General features: G+C 37.0%; 1 protein-coding gene across 3 annotated transcripts in view; it reads right to left on the bottom strand.

Moving 5' to 3' along the window:
* Window positions 1–12828, bottom strand: part of LOC124172942 (zinc finger protein OZF-like) — a 71213-nt gene that overhangs the window by 12446 nt on the left and 45939 nt on the right. The window contains exons 1-2 of one of the 3 annotated variants that reach the window (XM_046552469.1): window positions 4963–5081; window positions 4740–4858 (exon numbers count right to left, since the gene is read on the bottom strand). The exons of 1 other annotated variant lie outside the window; for it this stretch is intronic. The gene's annotated coding sequence lies outside the window, so the exon portion shown is untranslated. Of the gene's footprint in view, window positions 1–4739; window positions 4859–4962; window positions 5082–12828 lie in introns of those variants that run through there. One more of the 3 variants, XM_046552470.1, reaches the window with a different exon arrangement.

Raw genomic sequence — 12828 nt, forward strand, 5'->3', positions numbered from 1 at the left:
CACTATATTGGGTGAAACATACTGAACCTCCCAATTTTTAATGAATAGAAGATTTAGGACAACACTGCCAACTCTAGACATTATTAGCACCTCAAATCCCTGAAAGTGGTAGAATAAGAAATAGAGAAGTACCGACAAATAGACGTAATATTTAAATTATAGTGAATGAGCAAGTGCATGTGTTTGAAAAGATAAAGAAGGTTTGGGAAATAGGGATGGCAGTGAGCATTACAGATATGTACTCCCAGATCGTACTTCGTTTAGATGTGCAAAATTCATTGAGTCGTGTGCAGAACAAGCTACCACCTTTTGGATGGTGGGAATTAATTACTGATACCCTCAGACCATACTTGTTTCAGATGTGTAAGAATGATAGACCTGTACATAGATCAGGTGCTTCACCCTTTTCCTGCCAGCCCATTTAAGGTGGGATGTACGAAGACTGCCAAGACTATTTTCCGGAATTAGCAACATTTCAGATTTAAAAATTTTTACGCTACTTAATTTCATTTAATACGTCTAGATTTTTTTAACCAATCCTTAAGATACAATTATTCCTTATAACTATAGATAGATTATAGGGGTTTACATTAATTACAGCCGTTGAAAACGCCACAATTACGAAAATAAAGTGAAATAATTCGGGTCAATTTATCAGCCCCAGGCAGTTTTCGTGCAACCAGCGAGGGCCGATATATCGGCCCGGTGGCAGTGCGATGAAAAATAATGATTTTGTTAAAAAAATATGGCTATTTTAGCAAAGTTAACAAAATAGTTATTTTTCATCACAGAAACACGGTTCAAAGACGTACTTGATTGGCAGGAGTGCGATGAAGACAATCCTATTTTGATGATCGGATTGATTTTCAAATTGCAGTCAGAGTGGTCACTTTTCATGAGGGAGGCCCACTCGCTGGTAGGGTCGATGAGAAAGTTCTGCATGGGTGAGCTCGTCGAGGATAGGGTCCCTGATTTGCAACCCGTTGGAGGGTATACCACGCCAATTGTTGGAGAACCTTCATTTGGGCCCAGGAAACGCATTTTAACCTTTTTGCTGCTTATGATGAGAAGGTTTTCGGAGATTGAACAGCAGCGAAAGGGTTAAAAGAAGCAATATTAAAATTTTGAAATAGGCACTTCATGTAAGCAATTAAAAAGAGCATCCTTAAAAACTTGGAAAGCAAATTCACCATTCAAAATATTTAGGCTTCCTTAAGGAAAATATCATGAGCATTCCCAGTAACTCAGCACTAAAAGAATTTTTTAAGAACTGGAAAAAAGGCACTTCGGTATGACCATTTAAAAGAGCCCCTATGAGCACTAAAAAGGCATGTTCTATTATAAAAAATATTCTAGCGGCTAAAAAAGAAGGAATGCACTGAGTGTGCCCAATTCCATCTCATAGTATTCCATTCTATTCCCACTCTGGTCACATTTTAATCGACTCTCAAAAATGTTTGCTGTGATGAGCACATGGGTCATTCCATGTCAACTCAACCAGGGTCCCATGCCCACCATCTCAGATTTTGATATATTTTTCCCTGTTGTTAGTTTCAACCTTAGTTAAGAAAATTCCAAAATATTAAACACCTATTGCAATTATTTTCCGTTTGAAGTCAATGAGGCACACAAAACTTCTGCGCACCAGTCAATTTATTTAGAACTACCATATTTGTGCCCCTGTAATACCTAAAGCAAATGAGCGAAGCTTGTAAAAATTTAAGAGGCTATTTTATATTTATGCTGCAGCAGTTTTCAAAAATGTTATCAAAACGATTTTTACTTGAAAACTTTGTTTTCTATAAACTTTCAAAAATTGCACTTTTGACAAATTTCAACAAAAAAGTGACATTTTCAAACATATGTAAAAATATATCAAAACCCCCATCATGTAAACACGAAAATTTAAAATAAAAATTCACAACCCCTTACGGATGTCTAAACACATAAAATTAGTGGTCAACACACCAGAACTCTAATCTTCAATGTCAGAGACTGATGGTCTAAATGATGTCTACTGTGTGTTGAGAGCTAAAGCTTAGCAATATGAAACGGGGGAGTCCAATGAAAGTAACAAACACATTGAAAGTGCTCAAACTCAAAAGCAGACTTGAACTCCAAATATCTAAATGTCTCCACTTCCTATATATTTTCATAATACACCTGGATATTATGTCGCTGCTGTACATGAAAACAGATGGCACATTGGCTGTTGTTCAAGCAGTTTAGGATGGTTAAATTCTTGTGAATATCATGACCTCTGATGGTAAGGATAGGTCAAACATGTGATTTGGATCAGTGCTGGATAATATAGACTGATGCGTTAATGCAAGTACCAGTGCGTAAGACCATCACAGGAAGTCAGTACATCTTGGCTGCTTGCAGTCACTGCAAATTGATAAGGCCTGGAATGCTTAATATCATGCTTATAGGTCAGAGGTATGTACTCATTCTTCAAATAGGTACATATTCAACCAGTTTTTGCATAGTTGCAAATATATAGTAAATCCATACATTTGCTAAAATGTTGCCATTTTATACTCTATGAGAATAAAAAAAGATTGGCCGCTAAATTTAAAGAATGATAGGGGTTTACAGGAACCTCAATACTCAAATTCAATTCACCTTTTGGGGGAAGCCCTGAACCACAAGTGCTGTAGCCTGCCATTTTACAACCATAACTAAAATAAATCATAGAAGCACTATCAACCATGGGAGCAACTTCAGGTTTAATTTTTCTGAAAGAGGGAAGATAGTGCAAGTTATATTAAAAAACGCAGTTGCCTAATTGGTGTCCCTTTTTTGTTATAAGAAGCTCAAAAAGTGGCATTTTTCAACAAAAAACATTAGCGGAATAATCATTTTCATAAGATTTATCAACAAATAAACTCAAAATTCCCCAAAACCTCACTCTATTTTAAGTTGTTGGTCTTTACCACATTTACAGAGATTGTTATGGCTTTCATTTGATATATGTGATTTTTACATGTTTGGAAATGTCACTTTTTTGTTGAAATTTGTCAAAAGTGCAATTTTTGAACATTTATAGAAAACAAAGTTTTCAAGTAAAAATCGTTTTGATAACATTTTTGAAAACTATAGCAGCATGGTTAGAGCCTCTAAAATTTTTACTAGCTTGGCTCATTTGGTTTAGGTTTTACAGGGGCACAAATATGTTAGTTTTGAATAATTTGACTGTTGCGCAGAATTTTTGTGTGTGCCTCATTGACTTCAAACACTCACATCTTGGAAAGTACTTACAATGGGTCTTTAATATTTTGGATTTTTCTTAACTAAGGTTGAAACTAACAACAGGGAAAGAATTATCAAAATCTGAGATGGTGGGCGTGGGACCCTGGTTGAGTTGACATGGAATGACCCTGATGGCAATGAAAGAGGGCATTTATCAGCAATCGAAAAGGATTTTCAAGAGCACTAAGTAATCGGGCAGCTTCAGAGCCTATATGTTCAGCATTGCCCACTAATTTGCACTGTTGGGAGCATTATAAAGAAATGAAACTATGTACTTTAAAATGGCAGGCAAAGATACCATTCATCAGCACTTTAAAAAATTATCATAAGCACAAAAAAATTAGGATGACTGAAAGGAAAAAAACAAGGGATTCTCCCAATACTCAGCACTAATAAAGCATTGAAAAAATATGGAAATAGGCAATTAATGAGATCGTCCATCTGCAGTAGAAATGCCAACTCACACGCAAAACAATAAGGCAGCTCAAAGAAATTGCCTTGAGCATTCACCAACGCCCAGCACTAAAAGAACCAGTACGAAAAAATGGAGAGAGATACATAATTCATGATAGCAATTACAAAGGGCGTTCATGAGCACTCATTTACCTAACCAACATTGCAGCCAATGAATGAAACATAGGATGAGTTGACCATCAACCTGAATTGTTTACGATAAACAAACTTATGCTTGTATGGATCACGTCAATTATCATTTCATCTTATTTGATACCGAGCCTTAGATACCAAACTATAAAGAAATAATCTTGATACATTAGGCCGGATATATAAAACTTGTATTTTCATTGTTGATGAACCGACTTTAGCATTACGTCACCCTACACCGCAGCGTCACACACAAATTTGTCAAGTAAGAACCAAACTTCAGGAGCTATCAGATAGAAACGTTGAAAACAAGGTATTTTTTCTTATTTGACATCACATACCAGAAGAGATCTTTTGTTTTCAAAATCCTCTAAATTACAAACAGAAGAGTCAAATTTTAAATTGCAAGTAATTGATACGTTGATATTCAATTGTAATTGCCACCGTAAGAGGTTTCCTGCCTTTACACTAATGATCATTTTTTTCGCTAATACTTACAAGTACTGAAATTTTAAACAATATATTGTGAGAGTTAAAATATTTCCGCGACGCTGACTGAGAAGAATGAGAAACTGTAATCGTCACAATAAGTACTTAAAACAAATAATGCTATCATTCATCGGGAGTAACACATAAGATTCATGGTTGGTAGCATGCTTTAAATACCAGCGAACGTTTAGAAAACATAATCAAAATAACCACACGATAACACAGAAATGTATATAGCATACTCAAAGATGTAGACTAGCTATTCACACCAAGGAAATAATCTTAGTACAAGAGAAACTATAGGCACGACATTACTATGAGGTTCTTATATGAAATTGTGCATTTTAAAAGACCCATCATCACAAAGACACACTAGCAAATAGCTCATTACTCACCGTCAAAAATATGGATTATATACACGAATACGAATTCCGTGCTACGGCATTAGAATACAAATTATGTTATTGTACCCTCTAATTATGACATGAATTAATGGAGCCAGCAGCAACTCAAACTATTTCGGAAATAAACAGGAAAGCTTTAGTCTTTAGATTAACCAACAAAACCACGTTAATATAAATAGCTTAACCACTAACTTGTTTACAAACAAAAACTAACCTCGAGTAATATAATGTCCGGCATTAATATGAATGTTTAATAATGAGAACAATATCTCTCAAAGCACACAACACAGACAATTATTATTCTTTGGGGTAAAGACAATGTCCCTGCTGGTCTCTGCGCGCCCGCCAGGAAGTAATTGACGAGCAACCAGTGCGATCTCTTACGGGGCTTCCGGGTAACTTGCACTCTCACGCCATCTGAGAGAAGTATTGAAGTTGTAGGGGAGGTGAGAGAGGGAGGGGGAAGTAGGGGAGGGTTTTCGTGGAACTCACGTGGTCCCATCGCCGTTATAACCACGTGACCACGTTTTGAATCTGTTCTCTTGGCAAGTTAGGAGCTCTCGTGATCCGTGTGATAAGTCTTTATTTTTATAGAGTGAAAATCAAGCACTACCGTAGTGTTTTGGAGTGTGGTGCCCATATTTCGGATGGGAGGTGGTGTACTGCCTTCTGCTTCGTATGTCAGTGTTAAAGCCAGTTCTCTGATTTATATTCAGTGCTCACGCGCCTGTTAATGCATTGGATTCACAACTGTCCTTTTCTGAAGTGTTTGTGTTGTGTTGAAGTGCCTCCGACTGTTGGTTTAATTGTCTTGCATGGTTATGCTGTGGTGTACTGCCTTTTGCTTCGTATGTAAGTGTTAAAGGTAGTTATCTGATTGCTATTCAGTGCTCATGTTCCTATATTAATGCATTGCATTCACAACTGTCCTTTGCTGATAGTGTTGATTGCCTCTAACTGCGTGTTGGTTTAATTGTCTTGCTTGGTTATGCTGGGTTGTACTGCCTTTTGCTTCATATGCAAGTGTTGTGGCTAGTTATCTGATAAGTATTCAGTGCTCACGTTGCTATTAATGCATTGCGTTCACAACTGTCCTTTGCTGATTGTGCTGAAGTGCCCCTGACTGTCAGTTGGTTTAATTTTCTTGTATGGTTATGGTGGGGTGTACTGCCTTTTGCTTCATATGCAAGTGTTGTGGCTAGTTATCTGATAAGTATTCAGTGCTCACGTTCCTATTAATGCATTGCGTTCACAACTGTCCTTTGCTGATTGTGCTGAAGTGCCCCTGACTGTCAGTTGGTTTAATTTTCTTGTATGGTTATGCTGGGGTGTGCTGCCATTTGCTTCATATGCATGTGATAAGCAAGTTGTCTGATTGCTATTCGGTGCTCACGTTCCTATTAATACATTGCGTTCACAACTGTCCTTTGCTGATTGTGTTTAAGTGCCTCTGACTGCCTGTTGGTTTAATTGTCTTGCATGGTTATGCTGTGGTGTACTGCCTTTTGCTTCATATGCAAGTGTTGTGGCTAGTTATCTGATAACTATTCAGTGCTCACGTTCCTATTAATGCATTGCGTTCACAACTGTCCTTTGCTGATTGTGTTGATTGCCTTTAACTGCGTGTTGGTTTAATTGTCTTGCTTGGTTATGCTGGGTTGTACTGCCATTGGCTTCATATGCATTTGATAAGCAAGTTGTCACATTGCTATTCATTGCTCATGCACCTATTAATGCATTGCATTCACAACTGTCTTTTGCTCAATGTGTTCGAGTTAGCAATATTTCTTTCCTTATCCCTGAATGTGAGGTTATTTAAATGCCTTAGTATTTTTTCGTGCTTTATAAAATTGTTTCGAACGTAAGGCATTGAAGTGGTGATCTATTGTTTTTCAGTGATCTTTTTCAAATGTTAATGTTGCCCTGTTTTATAAATGTATTACTGTTTTTTATCAATAAAAATGACTTAATGTTTAATTACCATTGTTTTTTTATTTAAAGGAAACAAAAAGTTTTGTTTTTCAGGAAATGCGAGTATTAATATTACTGTATATACTGGATGACATATTTGAATACCCAGTTTTGCCGCTAATTGTCAGTGCTGCCATCTATCGGCAGTCACGTACACTTTTTTCGGGCTGCCATCTATAAAAATCACTGTACTACGTCGAGTAAGGAAAAAGCGGGGGGTGGGTAGGGGAGGCAAGGTACCTCCTCTTAACATGGCAGTTCGCAAAGCCTGTTGACGAGCGATAGCGTCGCTAGGGTCGCTAGGCTCGGCACTATCGACTCAAAAGTCGAGACGCAAAGACATCAACAGATCGATATCAAAATTCGCGCGGCGGTAATTTTGGAATGGATGATATACCTTGAAGCGTTGATTTCACATTCAAGTCATGATTTCTTCAGTTCAACATTTAAGTACGTATGAGTTCTTTAAATGTACTAAAATTTAATCTTGCTGCCACCAAAAATGGTTTCGCATTCGATCATAAGTCAGAATGTTCCCAGACGAACAAAAGATAGCATTTTTAGATAGATAGAAAAAGTTAACATTTGTTTAGTTCCTAATCTGATGCTATTTCAACAAGCATGCATCTTAAAATCATCCGTTTAAAAATTCAAGACTGTAGTTGATCAGCTACCTTCAAGGACTAGGGCCAAATATGTAACGGAAACTATTTTTTAATGAACAATGTTTCTTTTTTGTACCCATCGCATGTAGTCACACCAATCTTAATTTAAAATAAAAGATTTCTTCAATATGAATTGAAATCGCTATATTTCAGCATGAATGTTCTTCGCAAAAGGTTTCTCTGTCAGCAAAAAAGTAAATTCAATTACTATAAAATTGTAAGATTTTCCTTCTTCAGAAACATGCCATACCTTTATCTTACCAACCTTTCCCCACAAAGGATTATGCAGACACCCTTTCATAAAATCACCTCATATCCATAACTTAGTTCCCTTTGATGGAACAGAATTCTTACCTTGTTAAATCCAAAGCCATTTCCAGGATAATTTCTCTTACATTTTCACCATAGTCATGAGAACCATTTCAACACTAAGCAGTCCCATAGCCATTCTTATGAGATTGTGCATAATAATTTGCCCTTGGCCCTTAATCATAAAAAGATCAATGTATTCAAACGCTATCTCTCAGGCTATTAGTCATTAATTGCAATCAAATGGTTGGATGAATTAAATGAATTTAATATTCATTCATTCTTTTGCCCATCAGCTCTTTATAATTGTGCATCTCTAAATTTATCTTATTAATTATTTTCTGCATTGCATGAATATTTACGACTACATTTTTTTTATGTGTCTATAATTTGCTTGTTCAAACTACTGCAAAATAAAATTAGAGCAAATGAAAGGATGAGGTACTATATGCCACAATCATAGGCGGATCAAGGGGGGGGGCACGCCCCCCCCCCAGTTCCTTAAAAATATGCCAGATTTTTAATACGGTCCCATTGTCATTTCGTTCGTTTTGTATTAGGAGGTATCCTTGTGCCCCCCCCTGAACAAAATCCTGGATACGGCCGTGCTTGTGCCCCTCCCAGAAAGAAATCCTGGATCCGCCCATGGCCACAATCACACGGCATTAACGTCCACGGTCTCAGTACTAGGTCTCTGCACTTCACATTTGGCAATCACTTCAACATGTCATATTACCGAGCCCATGTAAATGCTCCTTATGGACAGTAATTTTTCTTTTTATTTATAACACCATTCCCTTCAGATGAAGAATCTTGCCTTTCTTTCTGTAGCTGAAAACTCAAACATAAACCCACGATAGTCACTGAGTATAGACGGAATTGAATATTTCATCTTCAAAATAATGAAATACACCAATAAATTTCACCAATAACATTTTGTCATTTGTATGCAACCGCAAAGAAAGCCACGCCAACACAGACTCATATTTCAGTTAATAGCAATGGATTGATGCTGCAAGTGAAAACCTCAATATGAATCCATGATTATCACTGAAGATAAGCGGCATGAAATATTTCATCTTCAAAATAATGAAATCCACCAAAAAGTTCAACTAATACCATTTTCATTTGCATGCGACCACAAAGGAAGCCATGTCAAAATATACACATGACTCAATTGAAAATAATTATCAATGCATGAGCAAAGAATCCTGCATAAAATACTTTTGTAAAATATCTCAGGTACAAAATGGCATTCACAAAAAAGTGCTACTTACATCATTTTCTTTTGCATGCATCCATAGAGAATGTCAGGGACAAGGACGACCAATACTTCAGTTAAAAATTTTCATCAATGAATGATCAATGAAGACTGAGGAAATACATCATGATTCTAGCGTTGCTTATCTTCATAATTAATAGTGATAATAGGCAAACAGAAAAATGGCTTTATAAAAAGGCCTTTTGAGCAAATGAAAGGTATTATGTACATGACAGATAAGCATTAAAGTTATCAATTGTAAAGAGGAATTATGCCACTATATTGTATGGTAATCGCTCCCACAGCAGAAAACACATTAGTAATCATGATACAAATGTGAACACTTATACCATTAATGTCACGTTGTTGGAAGTATTTCAGCTGAAGGAGAATAATTTTCAAAATTACTTAACTAACTTCGGTTATTAAATTATACTATTCATAGTATTACTCGCAATCAATGGTCACAAATGGTAGATTGTAAAATAAAGTGGAGAGACAATTATTTTGAAGTGCTGAAATGAGATTAATGAATTTTGGTGGGTAAGGGTGGCAGGGGCACTGCTAGGAATTAAGGCTGAGGGGGGAATGGGGTGCAACTAACACTGGGGTGTTTGGGGGTATGGTATACCCACCAAGATAAGCGGTAGGTACGAGATTAATAAATTGAGGAATTTTAAAGATAAATGGTGCAAAATGGTAGGTTTTACGGTTTTCTGAGTGATATTTTTATTCATCCTTGTACAAATGTATTAGTAATATCAATCTAATTAATTAAATGGATAAAACTTAAACATTACTCTGGGGAGCTATGGGGGTGTTTTATCTCCCAAAATCCCCCCCTAGCTGCGACACTAAAGAGTGGCATGTTTCTGAGTTTCTTTCTTGCCAGAAGGACTCTGTTCTTATAGCCATAGTTTAGTTAGGATCGCAGTGCTAGTGGATGCCATAGATTTCCCAAATTTTGGGAAGGTTTACCTTGATTTTCTTGAGAGCTGAACGGATGTGCAGATCATTTGCAAATTGCGGTTTGTGATAGACTAGGATGCTGTTGCAATTTTTTGGAGATTTTTATTTTCTGCGCTTTGAATTTGATGTAGGTGTTTTCTAGCTGTCAAAAGCCAAACTTTTGATGACCACTTTAGGTGTGATTTCAGCAATTGCGGTGATCAGGATAGAGACTAAAAGAGGCTTCTGGTGAATTGATATCAGATGGATGTAATGGAAGCAGTACTGTTTCAAGCAATATTCAATGAGTGATGGTGTGAGTTTGAACAGTGAAAGATGATGCGTGGAAAGAATACTGTATGTACCCTATTATTTAACCCCTCAAGCCTGACTTAAAATGCCAGTGGTCTCTCCATCAGCATGTGCGATGCACCCTCTCTCCCCCTGCAGGATGTGTCTGCATCCTCTGAATGCCATACCTCAAGCTTGCACGACACACCGTATGAATCCAAATCTTTCATTTAAAATTCCTATCTCTAAGGCTTCCATAAATATTTTTTTCAGAGAGTACATATGCAAGAAATATCTACTTGCCTTTGTTTTGTGCCTCTTCATTGCCTTTGTTTGTACGTTTGTATTTATTTTAGAATACTATTTCCAGTTGCATCAGGATGCTTTCTGTAGGAGAAATATCTGATGGGTGCTCTAGGGAGATATTCTTCCATTCACGCTCCGATTTATATATTTTCTCAGCGAATTTGTGTTGTATGTACGGGTGCTGCATGCTCCTCTCTGTACTTCATTATTATCTGCTTTTCTGCCTCATCATTTCCTTTATCTTTCATCATGGCAATGATAGAGAAGAAATGGACCGTCTAGAAATTGCCAATGCTTCTAGTACCCTCAAAGACCTATCAACATCTGGTATCTAAGAGCATAGATTTCTACGGCGATGGTTTGATCTCTGCATTTCTTCAGGGTTTTCTTCATTCCTTCACAGCACCTGGAAAATTCATCAAAGAGAGAGCCAATTACAGAGAAGCGCCAAGTCAGACAGCCAATCACAGTGCAGCTCCAATCCAGCCAACAGTACATAAACGAGGCAAAAACCAACAGCCAACACCTTTGACCTGAAGATGCTGGCAGGATAGCCAACGAAACTGTTGTTTACAAACATGGAAGAAAACCCTGAAGAAATGCAGAGATCATCCGGTATCTTATTTACGAGGTTTGAAGGGTAGGGTTGGGATAATTTCACGTCTACCTTTGCTTTGGTGGTTTTATTTTTTTCGGCCATGGGTCCCTTCCATATCTGAACCCCTCATTAATTGATCAAGCCGTCTGGCTCTCATTAGTTTTCCGATGAGCGGGTTCCTGATGCTCTGGAAGAAAAGAGTGCAGGATGTCTTGATACCACTTGGAGGTTTCAAATGGATACTCCCTTGACTCCAGGCTTAAATATTTCCACCATCTCATTCTTCTGTGAAGGTTCAAGAAAATAATTGGGAATAGATCAGCAGTGAAGACATGCCTCTGATCTTAACCTGAAATTTAGTCGAAAAACAAATATCTCCTGTTCTGTGCAAAGATGATCCCGTAGCATATTTTGAGATGAATTTTGATAGTGAAATAACTACAATTATAGAAGCTTCTTGAAAATTTGCGATGAAAACAACCCAGCAAAAAATATCCCAGTTTCAAAAGTGGGTTACCGCAACTCTGGAGGATTTAACTGTATTTTTAGGTTGAAGACTTAAATTTAGATGAAGCTTGAGACTTATATTTCAGAATTTTAAAGAAAAAATGCGTTTAAAATTCATTTTTTTCTGAATGTAATGAGCAAGGAAAGGTTTTCATTGCTCAACAAATTTCTCAGTTTTGTAGATAGAAAGAGGAAGGAATTAAGATCCTTAGCACTCTACAATTTAGCTACTTAAATATTAGTGGACAAAATCACTGAAGGACCAAATTTAGATCAGTGCAAACACGGACTGATAGGAAATATGCTCGATTGAGTAGATGGCATTTTGTTCAACATAACCCACAAAATGAAATATTTAAGTTTAAAAGAAGAAATTGTGTATTTAATCAGGAAAATAAAAAGAGTAATGAGACAAGGTGCTGTTGTAGAAACTACTCTGCATCCTATTTAAAGAAACACAGGTCTTAATGTTAGAGATTTTTAAAAATTATTTCCTCCATTAGATATGATGTCTTCTTATCATAATTTAAGCATCGGACGTAAAATTTTTTGAAAAATGTTTTCTGGGCATTATTGGGTTAAAGAAACACAGGTCTACTACTAACCACTGGACACAGGGAGCAGGCAAAAGTTAAAGACTCATAAAATGGTATGTACGTATTAATAATTATCAAGTTTGAAAATCTTTCATACAATAAACGGTTTTGGAAGTTTTTTGGAGAGCGGTTACTACGCTAAAAATATTGTACTCAATGTCTGCAGCAGTGGCACAGCGTGGGGGGGGGGGTTTGGGGGATAAATGCTCAGAAAAGTTTTTAAAGTTCAATCCATACTACTTAATTGGATTAATATTACTCACAGAATAGAGTAAATATTATTAATGTATTATTAAATATCCCTCTGAAAGCTGTAAAAGTCACCCTTTTGAACTATTTATCTTGACATTTTTCTGAAGGAGTGTCCCCGCACCTCCCACTTACCCTGGCAGGTATTCCACTCCCCAAGACACCCCAGTATTAGTTGTGCCTAAAACCCTCCCTAGCCTTAATTCCTAGCTGCACCCCTGCTCTGCACAGAATCTTTAGTGCCGCCAAATTTAAGCACCCCGAGAAATTTAAATACCCACCATTAAAGCACCGTGTAGGAACAGAATTGAAGGATGCATATGATGCGCTGCAGAGAATTGGGAGGTTTAAGTGTGTTGAAGCAAATTTATAAGGTACC

This window comes from Ischnura elegans (assembly GCF_921293095.1).
Source record: "Ischnura elegans chromosome 13 unlocalized genomic scaffold, ioIscEleg1.1 SUPER_13_unloc_3, whole genome shotgun sequence".
Classification (NCBI taxonomy): domain Eukaryota; kingdom Metazoa; phylum Arthropoda; class Insecta; order Odonata; family Coenagrionidae; genus Ischnura; species Ischnura elegans.